At 45.4% G+C, this 15751-nt stretch overlaps 1 protein-coding gene across 1 annotated transcript in view; it reads left to right on the top strand.

The window, feature by feature from the left end:
- The window catches only part of hs6st3b (heparan sulfate 6-O-sulfotransferase 3b), an 871025-nt gene that overhangs the window by 9121 nt on the left and 846153 nt on the right, over positions 1-15751 (top strand). The window contains exon 2 of the mRNA XM_067986718.1: positions 14661-15266. The gene's annotated coding sequence lies outside the window, so the exon portion shown is untranslated. The remainder of the gene's footprint in view (positions 1-14660; positions 15267-15751) is intronic.

The raw sequence follows: 15751 nt of genomic DNA, 5'->3' as shown, positions 1-15751 counted from the left end.
CCTTTCATAAACCCATGCTGACGTTGTCCTCTAAGTTTTCTGTTATCTTTTATAATAGCATTTTCCCCACGACTGATGTTAGGCTAACTGGTCTGTAGTTCCCTGTTTTCTCTTTCCCTCCTTTTTTAAATAGTGGGGTTACATTTGCCACCCTCCAATCTGTAGGAACTGTTCCAGAGTCTATAGTATTTTGGAAGATGATCACCAATGCATCCACTATTTCCAGGGCCACTTCCTTTAGTACTCTTGGGATTTGTCAGCTTTTAGTCCCATTAATTTCCCTAGCACTATTTTTTTTACTAATACTGGTTTCCTTCAGTTCCTCCCCCTCACTAGACCCTTGGTTCCCTAACATTTCTGGGAGGTTATTTGTGTCCTCCTTTGTGAAGACAGAACCAAAGTATGTGTTTAATTGTTCTGCCATTTCTTTGTTCCCTATTATAATTTCCCCTATTTCTGACTGTAAGGGACCTACATTTGTCTTCACTAATCTTTTTCTCTTGACGTGTTTATAGAAGCTTTTAGTCAGTTTTTATGTTCCCTGCTGGTTTACTCTTGTACTCTATTTTTCCCCTCTTAATCAACCTCTTTGTCCTCCTTTGCTGACTTCTAAACTGCTCCCAATCCTCAGGCTTCCCGCTTTTTCTGGCAATTTTATATGTCTCCTCTTTGGATCTAATACTATCCCTAATTTCTTTTGTAAGCCACGGTTGAGCCACCTTTCCTGTTTTATTTTTGCGCCAGACAGGAATGAATAATTGTTGTAATTCCTGCACACGTTCTTTAAATATTAGCCATTGCCTATCCACCGTCATCCCTTCTAGGTTTTGCACCCGAAAACCCCCCCCCTCCCCCCACCCCTGGCATCATGCCCTATATCTTCTGTCATCCAGGGAGCTCTAGCTTTGAATGCCATTCCTTTCCCCCTCGTGGGAACGTGTCTACTCTGTATCCGAACCATCTCCTCCTCGAAGGCCTCCCATTGTTCAAATACTGTTTTATCTACCAATTTTTGATTCCAATCCACCTGGGCAAGATCTCTTTAACTCACTGAAATTAGCCCTCCTCCAGTTAGTATTTTTACGCTTGATTGTTCCCTGTCCTTTTCCATAACTATTCTAAACATGGTGATATTATGATCACTGTTTCCCAAATGCTCCCGCACTGAAACATGCTCCACTTGCCCCACTTCATTCTGCAGAACTAGATCATGCACAGAATCTATTTGGTTAGAATTAAAGATCAATAGAGGAGTTATTACACTGCAGGATGTATACGATAGGGCACCAAATAATGAGAAGGAGATCGAGGAGCAAATTTGCCTGCAAGTTGCAGAATGATGAAAAAATGTAGGGTAGTGATAATGGCGGACTTCAATTTTCACATTTGATTGTTCTTTGTCCTTTTCCATAACTATTCTAAACCTGATGATATTTTGGTCACTGTTCCCCAAATGCTCCCTCACTGAAACATGCTCCACTTCATTCCCCAGAACTAGATACAACACTATTCCCTTCCTCGTTGGGCTGGAAACACACTGTTCAAGAAAGTTCTCTTGTACATATTTCAGGAATTCCTCCCCTTCTTTGCCCTTTACACTGTTACTGTCCCAGTCTATATTGGAATAATTGAAGTCCCCCATTATCACTACTCTATAGTTCTTGCATCTTTCTATAATTTGCCTTCAAATTTGCTCCTCTGTTGCCTTTCCATTATATGGTGGCCTATAGTAGCCTTTATTGTTCTTTAATTATAACCAAATAGATTCTGTCTTTGGCCCCTCAACTACATCATCCCTTCCCAGTGCTATGATAGTTTCTTTGATCAATACTGCCACCTCTCCTCTTTACTTTCCTTCCCTATCTTTTCCTGAATAACTTGTAGCCAGGGAAGTACCCAATCCTCTCTTTCTTTGAGCCAAGTCTCTGTTATTGCTAATGGAATCATGGAATGGTTACAGTACAGAAGGAGGCCATTCAGCCCATCACGCCCATGCCAGCTCTTTGTAAGAGCAATCCAGTTAGTCCTATTATATATCATAGTCCCATGTGGCGACATGAGCCAGTAGCTCACCAACCTTACATTTGCATCCTTGTAAGGAAAGCAATCCCAGCTTCTATAGTTTCTCCACATAACTGAAGTCCCTCATACCTGGTATCATTCAAGTAAATCGCCTCTGCACCTTCTCCAAGGCCTCGACATCCTTCCTAAAATATGGTGCCCAGAATTGGACACAATTTTCCAACTGGGGCCGAACCAGTGATTTATAAAGGATTTGCATAATGTTCTCCATGCCGATATTTATAAAGCCATGGATCCCATATGCTTTTTTAACAGTTTTTTCAACTGGTCCTGCCACCTTCAAAGATGTTGTTTGAGGAGCCTGATTGTGTGTTCGATGATAGTTTTAGTACCTCCATGACTTTGGTTGTATCTCCTTTCTGCGGGGAAGTTCGGGTTATGGACTGATGTCCTGAGCCATGTGTGCAGAAGGTAGCCCTCGTTCCCTAGCAGCCATCCCATGACATGTTGAGCCGTGTGGAACATGATGAACTGGTGCAGAATGAAAGCAATGTTACAACTGCCAGGAAACTGGGCACATGCCTGCATGATTCTGTGGCGGTAATCACTGACCAGCTGCACATTAATTGAATGATCAGCCTTTCGTGTTGATGAAGGCTGATGGCCCATTGTTAGGTACCCTAATCTCTACATGTGTGCAGTTTATGACACCCTGAACTCATGGAAAACCAACTACCAAACCAAAGCCTTTCATGCTAATTGCTGGCATGCATGGGAAAAATGATGTAGTCCTTGTCCCTGGCAAAGAGGGCGTAGTGACCTGCTTGATGTAGGTATGGACTGCATACTCACGTCTGTGACTTGTTACAGCCTGAAACGAGCCCAAGGCAAAAAAGCTAAGGCTCGTGGTCACTTTGACTGCCGCAGGCAATGCGCGGCCACCGACAACAGTGGGTTGCAGGACTTGTTGTAAGAGGTCTTTTTTTTTATTCGTTCATGGGATGTGGGCGTTGCTGGCGAGGCCAGCATTTATTGCCCATCCCTAATTGCCCTTGAGAAGGTGGTGGCGAGCCTCTTTCTTGAACCGCTGCAGTCCGTGTGGTGAAGGTTCTCCCACAGTGCTGTTAGGAAGGTAGTTCCAGGATTTTGACCCAGCGACGATGAAGGAACGGCGATATATTTCCAAGTCGGGATGGTGTGTAACTTGGAGGGGAACGTGCAGGTGGTGTTGTTCCCATGTGCCTGCTGCCCTTGTCCTTCTAGGTGGTAGAGGTCGTGGGTTTGGGAGGTGCTATCGAAGAAGCCTTGGCAAGTTGCTGCAGTGCATCCTGTGGATGGTACACAGGGCAGCCACAGTGTGCCGGTGGTGAAGGGAGTGAATGTTTAGGATGGTGGATGGGGTGCCATTCAAGCGGGCTGCTTTGTCCTGGATGGTGTTGAGCTTCTTGAGTGTTGTTGGAGCTGTACTCATCCAGGCAAGTGGAGAGTATTCCATCACACTCCTGACTTGTGCCTTGTAGATGGTGGAAAGGCTTTGGGGAGTCAGGAGGTGAGTCACTCGCCACAGAATACCCAGCCTCTGACCTGCTCTTGTAGCCACAGTATTTATATGGCGGGTCCAGTTAAGTTTCTGGTCAATGGTGACCCCCAGGATGTTGATGGTGGGGGATTCGGCGATGGTAATGCCGTTGAATGTCAAGGGGAGGTGGTTAGACTCTCTCTTGTTGGAGATGGTCATTGCCCGGCACTTTTCTGTCACGAATGTTACTTGCCACTTATCAGCCCAAGCCTGAATGTTATCCAGGTCTTGCTGCATGCGGGCACGGACTGCTTCATTATCTGAGGGGCTGTGAATGTAACTGAACACTGTGCAATCATCAGCGAACATTCCCATTTCTGACCTTATGATGGAGGGAAGGTCATTGATGAAGCAGCTGAAGATGGTTGGGCCAAGGACACTGCCCTGATGAACTCCTGCAGCAATGTCCTGGGGCTGAGATGATTGGCCTCCAACAACCACTACCATCTTCCTTTGTGCTAGATATGACTCCAGAGCTTTCCCCCTGATTCCCATTGACTTCAATTTTACTAGGGCTCCTTGGTGCCACACTCGGTCAAATGCTGCCTTGGTGTCAAGAGCGGTCACTCTCGCCTCACCTCTGGAATTCAGCTCTTTTGGCCATGTTTGGACCAAGGCTGTAATGAGGTCTGGAGCCGAGTGCTCCTGGCGGAACCCAAACTGAGCATCGGTGAGCAGGTTATTGGTGAGTAAGTGCCGCTTGATAGCACTGTCGACGACACCTTCCATCACTTTGCTGATGATTGAGAGTAGACTGATGGGGCGGTAATTGACCGGATTGGATTTGTCCTGCTTTTTGTGGACAGGACATACCTGGGCAATTTTCCACATTGTCGGGTAGATGCCAGTGTTGTAGCTGTACTGGAACAGTTTGGCTAGAGGCGCGGCCAGTTCTGGAGCACAAGTCTTCAGCACTACAGCCAGGATGTTGTCGGGGCCCATAACCTTTGCTGTATCCAGTGCACTCAGCCATTTCTTGATATCACGCCGAGTGAATCGAATTGGCTGAAGACTGGCTTCTGTGATGGTGGGGATATCGGGAGGAGGTTGAGATGGATCATCCACTCGGCACTTCTGGCTGAAGATGGTTGCAAACGCTTCAGCCTTGTCTTTTGCACTCACGTGCTGGACTCCGCCATCATTGAGGATGGGGATGTTTACAGAGCCTCCATCCTCCCCTTAGTTGTTTAATTGTCCACCACCATTCACGACAGGACTGCAGAGCTTTGATCTGATCCGTTGTTTGTGGAATCGCTTAGCTCTGTCTATAGCATGTTGCTTCTGCTGCGACAGCCTCTCTGGAAAAGCACAGCCTCCTCTTGCACTGATCCTCAGAACATTGTAGGTATGTGACTCCAGGCCAAGAACTCTACTTGCCAAAAAAAACAGCCATGGACAACTAAAGAGGTAAGGGACAGTATAAGACGTAAGGAAAGAGCATACAAAAAGGCAAAAAATAGCACAGATCCTGGCAAATGGGAAAGATACAAAGATCAACAAAGAGTCACAAAACGATAGTAAGAGCTACAAAAAGAAAGTATGAAAAGAAACTTGCAAGGGATATCAAAACCAATACAAAGAACTTTTATGGTTATATTAGGAAAAAGAGGGTGGTCAGGAGCAGTGTTGGCCCCTTAAAAACTGAAAGTGGGTCAGGAGCAATGGGGAAATGGCGGACATGTTGAATAATTACTTTGCATCAGTATTTACAGTAGAAAAAGAGGATAGCATGCCGGAAATCCGAAGAAAACTAATATTGAATCGGGGACAGGGACTCGATAAAATTAACATAAGTAAAGCAACAGTAATGAAGAAAATAATAGCATTAAAGGGTGACAAATCCCCAGGACCAGATGGTTTCCATCCCAGGGTTTTAAAGGAAGTTGGTGAGCAGATTGCAGATGCCTGAACTATAATCTTTCAAAGTTCTCTCGATTCAGGAACTGTCCCTCTAGATTGGAAAATTGCACATGTCACTCCGCTTTTTAAGAGAGAGAGGGAAACCGGGGAATTATAGACCAGTTAGCCTGACATCTGTTGTGGGGAAATTGCTGGAGTCTATAATTAAGGATAGGGTGACTGAACACCTCAAAAATTTTCAGTTAATCAGGGAGAGCCACCATGGATTTGTGAAAGGTAGGTCGTGCCTGACAAACCTGATTGAATTTTTTGAAGCGATGACTAAAGTAGTGGACAGGGGAATGTCAATGGATGTTATTTATATGGACTTCCAGAAGGCATTTGATAAGGTCCCACATAAGAGACTGTTAGCTAAGTTAGAAGCCCATGGAATTGAGGGAAAAGTACGGACTTGGTTAGGAAATTGGCTGAGCGAAAGGCGACAGAGAGTACGGATAATGGGTAACTATTCACATTGGCAGGATGTGACTAGTTGAGTCCCGCAGGGATCTGTCTTGGGGCCTCAATTATTCACAATATTTATTAACGACTTAGATGAAGGCATAGTAAGTCTCATATCTAAGTTTGCCGACGACACAAAGATTGGTGGCATTGTAAGCAGTGTAGATGAAAACATAAAATTACAAAGCGATATTGATAGATTAGGTGAATGGGCAAAATTGTGGCAAATGGAATTCAATGTAGACAAATGTGAGGTCATCCACTTTGGATCAAAAAAGGATAGAACAGGGTACTTTTATAAATGGTAAAAAGTTAAAAACTGTGGATGTCCAAAAGGGACTTAGGGGTTCAGGTACATAGATCATTGAAGTGTCATGAGCAGGTGCAGATAATAATCAAGAAGGCTAATGGAATGCTGGCCTTTATATCTAGAGGACTAGAGTACAAGGGGGCAGAAGTTATGCTGCAGCTATACAAAACCCTGGTTAGACCGCACCTGGAGTACTGTGAGCAGATCTGGGCACCGCACTTTCGGAAGGACATGGAGTCATAGAGTTATACAGCACGGATAGAGGCCCTTCGGCCCATCGTGTCCGCGCCGGCCATCAGCCCTGTCTACTCTAATCCCATATTCCAGCATTTGGTCCGTAGCCTTGTATGCTATGGCATTTCAAGTGCTCATCCAAATGCTTCTTGAATGTTGTGAGGGTTCCTGCCTCCACAACCCTTTCAGGCAGTGAGTTCCAGACTCCAACCACCCTCTGGGTGAAAAAGTTCTTTCTCAAATCCCCTCTAAACCTCCCGCCTTTTACCTTGAATCTATGTCCCCTTGTTATAGAACCCTCAACGAAGGGAAAAAGCTCCTTAGTATCCATCCTATCTGTGCCCCTCATAATTTTGTACACCTCAATCATGTCCCCCCTCAGCCTCCTCTGCTCCAAGGAAAACAAACCCAATCTTCCCAGTCTCTCTTCATATTGGCCTTGGAGGGAGTGCAGCGTAGGTTTACTCGAATGATACCCGGACTTCAAGGGTTAAGTTACGAGGAGAGATTACACAAATTGGGGTTGTATTCTCTGGAGTTTAGAAGGTTAAGGGGTGATCTGATCGAAGTTTATAAGATATTAAGGGGAACGGATAGGGTGGATAGAGAGAAACTATTTCCGCTGGTTGGGGATTCTCGGAGTAAGGGGCACAGTCTAAAAATTAGAGCCAGACCTTTCAGGAGCGAGATTAGAAAACATTTCTACACACAAAGGTTTGTCGAAGTTTGGAACTCTCTTCCGCAAACAGCAATTGATAGTAGCTCAATTGCTAAATTTAAATCTGAGATAGATAGCTTTTTGGCAACCAAAGGTATTAAGGGATATGGGCCAAAGGCAGGTATATGGAGCTAGATCATAGATCAGCCATGATCTTATCAAATGGCGGAGCAGGCACGAGGGGCTGAATGGCCTACTTCTGTTCCTATATTCCTATGTTTCCTATGTTTCCTGTAGACCCTATGGGCTGCGTGCAACACCCGCTCATTTGCAATCTTCTGAGAGGCCCAACTGCAGCTTTTTGTGGTTCCCCAACCAGATGTTGCTGCTACAACTCCTATTATTCCTCTTCTTCCAACCACACTAAAGTGCCCAGCATGACACCCATCTTGAGCCCTGTGCTTCTTCAGGGTGTAGAAGCAGAATGAATGTGAAATACAGCAATAACCAGAAAAGGTGATGGAAGCAGATTCAATCGTAACTTTCAAAAGGGAATCTGGAAATATACTTGAAAAGGAAAAATTTGCAGGGCTGTAGGGAAACAGCAGGAGAGTGGGACTAATTGGATAGCTCTTTCAAAGACCCGGCACAGGCACGATGGGCCCAATGGCCTCCTTCTGTGTTGTAAGATTCTGTGATTCTATCTGAAGCAAAGAACCCTGTGGAAATCCAGCCAACGGAATTTCAAACAAATACCAATGATCTGAGGGCTTGCAGGGAGTGCCCCTTTAAATGCTAGTTCCAATTGCTGTTTAAAGCCAGTAACACCCAGGTCCAATGCTTGGCAGTACTTCCACTAGCATGAGTTAAAATAGAGAACGGGGTCCTAATGGCATCTTCGGACCCCGATTTAAATACATTAATGAGACTCTTGTCTGCTTCAGACGGGCGCCTGGGCCACTCTTCAATACCCTGTAGGCAATATGGCAGCAGGCAGGATCCAACTGGGAACAGCATGGTCGGTTCACCACAGCGATTTTAACATCACAACTGCCCCATTTCTACCAGGCAGTGGGAGTTAAATCGAGCCCTTTAATTAATAATATCGTTTTTGGGGCCTCTTTCACTTCACTGGCCGATTCAACTGAGTGCACGGCGTACACTCTGCCCAATTGTCCCTCTAAATTTCAGCAGGGTCCTATGCACCTCTATTTGCATATGGTAGTGATGCTCCTGTCTGATTCAGTCAGATGCCTAGGCCACCCAGTGGAAGGCCCCAGTAAATGTAGCAGTGGAGTGGGAAGCAGGCGGTAATTGGTGCACAGCAATTTTTACCCCGCAACTGCCCCATTTCCACCTGACAGGCCAAATTAAAATTAACCCCTAAGTGTTTTCATGTTAGACTGTCGTTCAATATTTTAGTGTTAGCACTGGGATTTTTCTCATTTTATCAGGAAATATGAATGGAGAAGAGAAACAACATCATCAGGTATATCATCTGGTTGGGGAACCACAAAAAGCTGCAGTTGGGCCTCTCAGTAGAAGCAGAATGAATGTGAAATACAGCAATAACCAGAAAGGGTGATGGAAGCAGATTCAATCGTAACTTTCAAAAGGGAATCTGGAAATATACTTAAAATTAACCCCTAAGTGTTTTCATGTTAGACTGTCGTTCAATATTTTAGTCAGATGCCTAGGCCACCCAGTGGAAGGCCCCAGTAAATGTAGCAGTGGAGAAGCAGCTGGTTGGGGAACCACAAATGACACCTCATCAGGTGATACATTCATTCTGCTTCTACACCCTGAAATCATCAGGTGATACATTCATTCTGCTTCTACACCCTGAAGAAGCACAGGGCTCAAGATGGGTGTCATGCTGGGCACTTTAGTGTGGTTGGAAGAAGAGGAATAATAGGAGTTGTAGCAGCAACATCTGGTTGGGGAACCACATATGACACCTCATCAGGTGATACATTTTGCAACAATCAAAAATAGTCATAAATAAAAGTACCACACAGCTCCTGGGACATACTTATTGTATAAAAGTATTGACTAGAATTATTGCACAAAGGTAAACTGTTGCTCATCACGGAACAAAACTTCAAGTGCACAGTACGTTTGTCCTGTGTTCATTTTAGTGGGACAAATTCATGAAGTAATATTTTTCGTAAACAAGATTATTTCTTCACTTCCAAAATAAACTATGATATGAAGGGTACTATATATCATCCATTTGAGATGGCAATGTTCTTTTCAATAGATTTTGCTGGATAATTTAGAAAGTTACAAGGATGCATTTTATGGGTTTCTCCAGTTTAAAACAAGTGGTTTAGAAGTAATCTATGGACATGTTTCAGTTCTGGGAATGGGATCAATTTGTTGTCATGGATCCAATAAGAGCTATTCCGACAAGCATATTTTTTGTTCATAAATTGCTCGTAACAGCAATCATTGCTGATGTTAAAAATACTAATGACAACTTCTTTATAGCCATTTGGCTGACCCTCCTATGCATATTATCATATATTAATAATGTTGAGTGGGTCTCAACATCTCATTTCAAAATGTTTTAAAAACTCCTATACCAGATTCCTTCTATGGTAAAATCCATTATGAAACTGTCAACATTTAACTGCAGTAACTGTTATGTCTGTAGCAGGTGCTGCAATGGAGCTTTTTTAAAATGAAAGGTCACATAATGTTAGCTGCTAAAACAACGCCTGCGTAATAGGGGTAATACCAAAGAAAAACTGGCTGAGTCTACATGCACTTGTAGGCTCTGTCCACCTAGTGTAGCTGTGGAACAATCTAAGTTTTTGAGCCTTCATTGTGTTAGCCAGTAGCTATCATGGTATATGTAAGTAAAGGAAGTAAGTAACAATATTTAAAAGTAAATATAAAACTTTTCCAAAAAATTGTGCTCCCTTCCTCTCAACTCACACCACTGGCTGATTTTTACTCGCAGGGTTCTCTCTCCAGGCCTCTGTTGGTCTGTGATCCATAATTCACTCTCAGTGACCACGGCCCAATCACCTGCCCCCACCAACTCCCATTGCATCCTACCATGAGAAACTTTTCTGTCACCCGGCCACTAACTCTCCATACTTTTCGCTCGCTGGCCTCTTACACACCTCCTTCTCATTTTGGCAGCTCACTTCCTCCCTGCCCTCACCCTACTGCCAACCCTTTAGGTTCTTGCCCCATTTCAATACTCCATCTTCCACCAGTGAATAGAAATTCAGCAGGAATCGGGTACGGTAGCATAGTGGTTATGTTACTGGACTACGAATCCAGAGGCCTGGACTAAAATCCAGAGTCATGAGTTCAAATCCCGCCATGGCAGCTGATGAATTTAAATTCAATTAATTACTTAAATTCAATTAATTAAATAAAATCTGGAATTAAAATACTAGTATCACTAATGATGACCATGAAACTACCGGATTGTCGTAAAAACCCATCTGGTTCACTAATGTCCTTCAGGGAAGGAAACCTGCCGTCCTTACACGGTCTGGCCTAAATGTGACTCCAGACCCACAGCAATGTGGTTGATTCTTAATTGCCCTCTGAAATGGCCTAGCAAGCCACTCAGTTGTAAAATCTCGCTACGAAAAGTCATAATAAGAATAAAACCGGATGGACCACTAGGCACCGGACACGACAACGGCAAACCAAGCCCAGTCGACCCTGCAAGGTCCTCCGAACTAACATCTGGGGACTTGTGCCAAAATTGGGAGAGCTGTCCCACAGACTAGTCAAGCAACAGCCTGACATAGCCATACTCACAGAATCATACCTTTCAGCCAACGTCCCAGACTCTTCCATCACCATCCCTGGGTATGTCCTGTCCCACCGGCAGGACAGACCCACCAGAGGTGGCAGTACAGTGATATACAGTCAGGAGGGAGTGGCCCTGGGAGTCCTCAACATTGACTGTGGACCCCATGAAATCTCATGGCATCAGATCAAACATGGGCAAGGAAACCTCCTGCTGATTACCACCTACCGTCCTCCCTCAGCTGATGAATCAGTCCTCCTCCATGTTGAGCACCACTTGGAGGAAGCACTGAGGGTAGCAAGGGCACAAAATGTACTCTGGGTGGGGGACTTCAATGTCCATCACAAAGAGTGGCTCGGTAGCACCACTACTGGCCGAGTCCTGAAGGACATAGCTGCCAGACTGAGGGAAAAACTTACTTGACCTCGTCCTCACCAATCTACCCGTCGCAAATGCATCTGTCCATGACAGTATTGGTAGGAGTGACCACCGCACAGTCCTCGTGGAGATGAAGTCCCGTCTTCGCACTGAGGACACCATCCAATGTGTTATGTGGCACTACCACCGTGCTAAATGGGATAGATTCAGAACAGATCTAGCAGCTCAAAACTGGACATCCATGAGGCGCTGTGGGCCATCAGCAGCAGAATTGTATTCCAGCACAATCTGTAACCTCATGGCCTGGCATATTCCTCACTCTACCATTACCAACAAGCCAGGGGATCAACCCTGGTTCAATGAGGAGTGTAAAAGAGCATGCCAGGAGCAGCACCAGGCGTACCTAAAAATGAGGTGCCAACCTGGTGAAGCGACAATTCAGGACTACATGCATGCTAAACAGCGGAAGCAACATGCTATAGACAGAGCTAAGCGATTCCACAACCAACGGATCAGATCAAAGCTCTGCAGTCCAGCCACATCCAGTCGTGAATGGTGGTGGACAATTAAACAACTAACGGGAGGAGGAGACTCTGCAAACATCCCCATCCTCAATGACGGCGTAGTCCAGCACGTGAGTGCAAAAGACAAGGCTGAAGTATTTGCAACCATCTTCAGCCAGAAGTGCCGAGTGGATGATCCATCTCAGCCTCCTGCCGATATCCCCACCATCATGGAAGCCAGTCTTCGGCCAATTCGATTCACTCCACGTGATATCAAGAAACGGCTGAGTGCACTGGATACAGCAAAGGCTATGGGCCTCGACAACATCCCAGCTGTAGTGCTGAAGACTTGTGCTCCAGAACTAGCTGCGCCTCTAGCCAAGCTGTTCCAGTGCAGCTACAACACTGGCATCTACCCGACAATGTGGAAAATTGCCCAGGTATGTCCCGTCCACAAAAAGCAGGACAAATCCAATCCGGCCAATTACCGTCCCATCAGTCTACTCTCAATCATCAGCAAAGTGATGGAAGGTGTCGTCGACAGTGCTATCAAGCGGCACTTACTCACCAATAACCTGCTCACTGATGCTCAGTTTGGGTTCCGCCAGGACCACTCGGCTCCAGACCTCATTACAGCCTTGGTCCAAACATGGACAAAAGAGCTGAATTCCAGAGGTGAGGTGAGAGTGACTGCCCTTGACATCAAGGCAGCATTTGACCGAGTGTGGCACCAAGGAGCCCTAGTAAAATTGAAGTCAATGGGAATCAGGGGGAAAACTCTCCAGTGGCTGGAGTCACACCTAGCACAAAGGAAGATGGTAGTGGTTGTTGGAGGCCAATCATCTCAGCCCCAGGACATTGCTTCAGGAGTTCCTCAGGGCAGTGTCCTTGGCCCAACCATCTTCAGCTGCTTCATCAATGACCTTCCCTCCATCATAAGGTCAGAAATGGGGATGTTCGCTGATGACTGCACAGTGTTCAGTTCCATTCGCAACCCCTCAAATAATGGAGCAGCCGAGCCCGCATGCAGCAAGACCTGGACAACATCCAGGCTTGGGCTCATAAGTGGCAAGTAACATTCGCGCCAGATAAGTGCCAGGCAATGACCATCTCCAACAAGAGAGAGTCTAACCACCTCCCCTTGACATTCAACGGCATTACCATCGCCGAATCCCCCACCATCAACATCCTGGGGGTCACCATTGACCAGAAACTTAACTGGACCAGCCATATAAATACTGTGGCTACAAGAGCAGGTCAGAGGCTGGGTATTCTGCTGCAAGTGACTCACCTCCTGACTCCCCAAAGCCTTTCCACCATCTACAATGCACAAGTTCGGAGTGTGATGGAATACTCTCCACTTGCTTGGATGAGTGCAGCTCCAACAACACTCAAGAAGCTCGACACCATCCAAGATAAAGCAGCCTGCTTGATTGGCACCCCATCCACCACCCTAAACATTCACTCCCTTCACCACCGGCGCACTGTGGCTGCAGTGTGTACCATCCACAGGATGCACTGCAGCAACTCGCCAAGGCTTCTTCGACAGCACCTCCCAAACCCGCGACCTCTACCATCTAGAAGGACAAGAGCAGCAGGCACGTGAGAACAACACCACCTGCACGTTCCCCTTCAATTCACACACCATCCCGACTTGGAAATATATCGCCGTTCCTTCATTGTTGCTGGGTCAAAATCGTGGAACTCCCTTCCTAAAAGCACTATGGGAGAACCGTCACCACACGGACTGCAGCGGTTCAAGAAGGTGGCTCACCACCACCTTCTCAAGGGCAATTAGGGATGGGCAATAAATGCTGGCCTCGCCGGCGACGCCCACATCCCGTGAACGAATTTTAAAAAAGGAATCACCCCCTCCCCTACTGAGAAGCATTTCAACCTCCTGAATTGATCTATATTTTGGGCCTTTTATTCCACCCCCATCCCCTACACCGAGCAGATTTTTGGCCACTTTCTCCCCCACCTCTACACATTCCACTGATCAAGGGAATCAAACTTGGCGCCTGCCCCAACTCCCCAGTGCATCAAAAAGAGCCCTGGAAAACTGTTCCCCCCCACCACTAATCATCCAAATGTCCTTGCACCCTTCAACTCTTCCAACCTGTCTCCCTCTCCTCTCCCTATGTCCCTGTTCAACTCCCCACCCTTCTCCCACTCCCTTTGACTCCCACCCTCCTCCTCCTCATTCACTCCTCCCCTGTCCTCTCTTCCACCCTTCTTCAGTGCCCTACCTCCTCTCCTCTCACTCCCCTGTCCTCTACCCTCCTAACTCCCTTCACCTCCCCTCTTCTTCTTCCCGTCCCATCTGCATCCTTTCCCATCCCTGTTTGGGTACAGTTATCCCTCTACCCTCTCACACTGCTTGACCTGAATACTGCACATGGTCTTGACTCCCCATGTACAATGCCATGTGAGATTTACTAGGTTTTAATAAAATTCCATTTGTTTGTATGTGCAATATGAAGTTCAAAGCAATAATGGAATGTGGAACATCAGGTCCTGGGAAAAGTTGAGAGATTTTCAAAAAACTAATCAAAGAAATTATAAAAGCTCACAAAAAAAGTCTGTCTTTAGGATGTTTAGTGGCAGTATAATGTCACTACATTTGAGGTGTCCTCACATGACCCTTCACTGTTTAAAAAAGACAAGCCCTGTCTGCAAGGTGCTAATTAATCTTTGCCTGTTAACACTTGAAAAAACAAGTCCTGCCTTTCTCTGAAAGATCTGTGGTTATCGTTGGGTGCGAGCATGGTATGTGGAAGATATTTCTTAGGACAAATATGAACTCCATCAAGGTAATTGTCTCTTTTATCCTTCAGGATGCATCCTCCTCACATTCTGAAATCTAAAAAGTAGTGGAAAACTAGGAAGAGAGAGGTCCTTATGGTGGATAGCTACTCAAGCTGCTAAAACAGAATTGCCAATGGTTCAGGAGTCCTCTGGTGATTCCATAAAGCCACATGACAAACATCATCAATGGAAATTTGCTACAGAGCTGTTCAAGAAGTAACTGGAACAGCATATGGCGTGTGCTTCTTGCCACTGGGAAAATGGCAGCTTAGTAAGTGACTTACCCAGAGACCTGAGTTCATAAAGATACAAAGAGTATGTTTGATAGGCTATTGGATTTTTTACAGTCAATACTGAAGTTAAAGCCTGACAGGTGCCAGTACAATGAGATGAACAGACTCTGAATGATGGGAAGGAACATGAAAAATTCAAGTCAAAAAAATCTCTTGGTTTGTAGGAAGTGGAAGATCATATGAAGCAAGAATTTAAGATGCACACGCAGTAACACATGATCAGGATGCCACACCAAATGAGGCTGATGAACAGCTAACACCTCCAGGGGTGGCATTAGGATTGTGGAACGTGAGCCAGCCAGGGGCCCTGAATGGATCCAGTAAAAGGACACCTACCCACTGGTAATAGCTGATCCCTGATCACTTTGTCAACTATTTTTATATTACCTATTGCAAATATGCCTTTTCACAACCGTACATGTGCGGATTTGACAACAGATTAAGTAGGTAGTATCATTGTCTAGTAAAATGTAGGGGTCCCAAACCAAACCGTTTCACGGGGCCCCTGCAAAGCAAATATCACTCCTGAGCACCTCAATCATCTCATGCTCAAGAGCTAGAAAAAGGGCTTTTTTTCAAGTATGGAATTTCAGATCGTTTCTGATACTGGGCTTGAAAGAGTTATACAGCGAATTTTGTAACTCTATGTTCAAGTCTCAAGCAGGGACTAGAAGGCACCAATTTGGAGATAACCTTTGAAAACCATTTATAAGAACTGCTCCCTCTAAACAGTCAGTTATTAATCAGAGGCCTTTTGGGTCAGGTAAAGAATCTATGTGGTAGTGAGATTGGGCAAGCACTATTTAATGCCACAATATTTGAGAACC

Source organism: Heptranchias perlo, chromosome 6 (assembly GCF_035084215.1).
Source record: "Heptranchias perlo isolate sHepPer1 chromosome 6, sHepPer1.hap1, whole genome shotgun sequence".
NCBI classification, from domain to species: domain Eukaryota; kingdom Metazoa; phylum Chordata; class Chondrichthyes; order Hexanchiformes; family Hexanchidae; genus Heptranchias; species Heptranchias perlo.
This window is presented reverse-complemented; position numbering and strand designations above follow the sequence as displayed.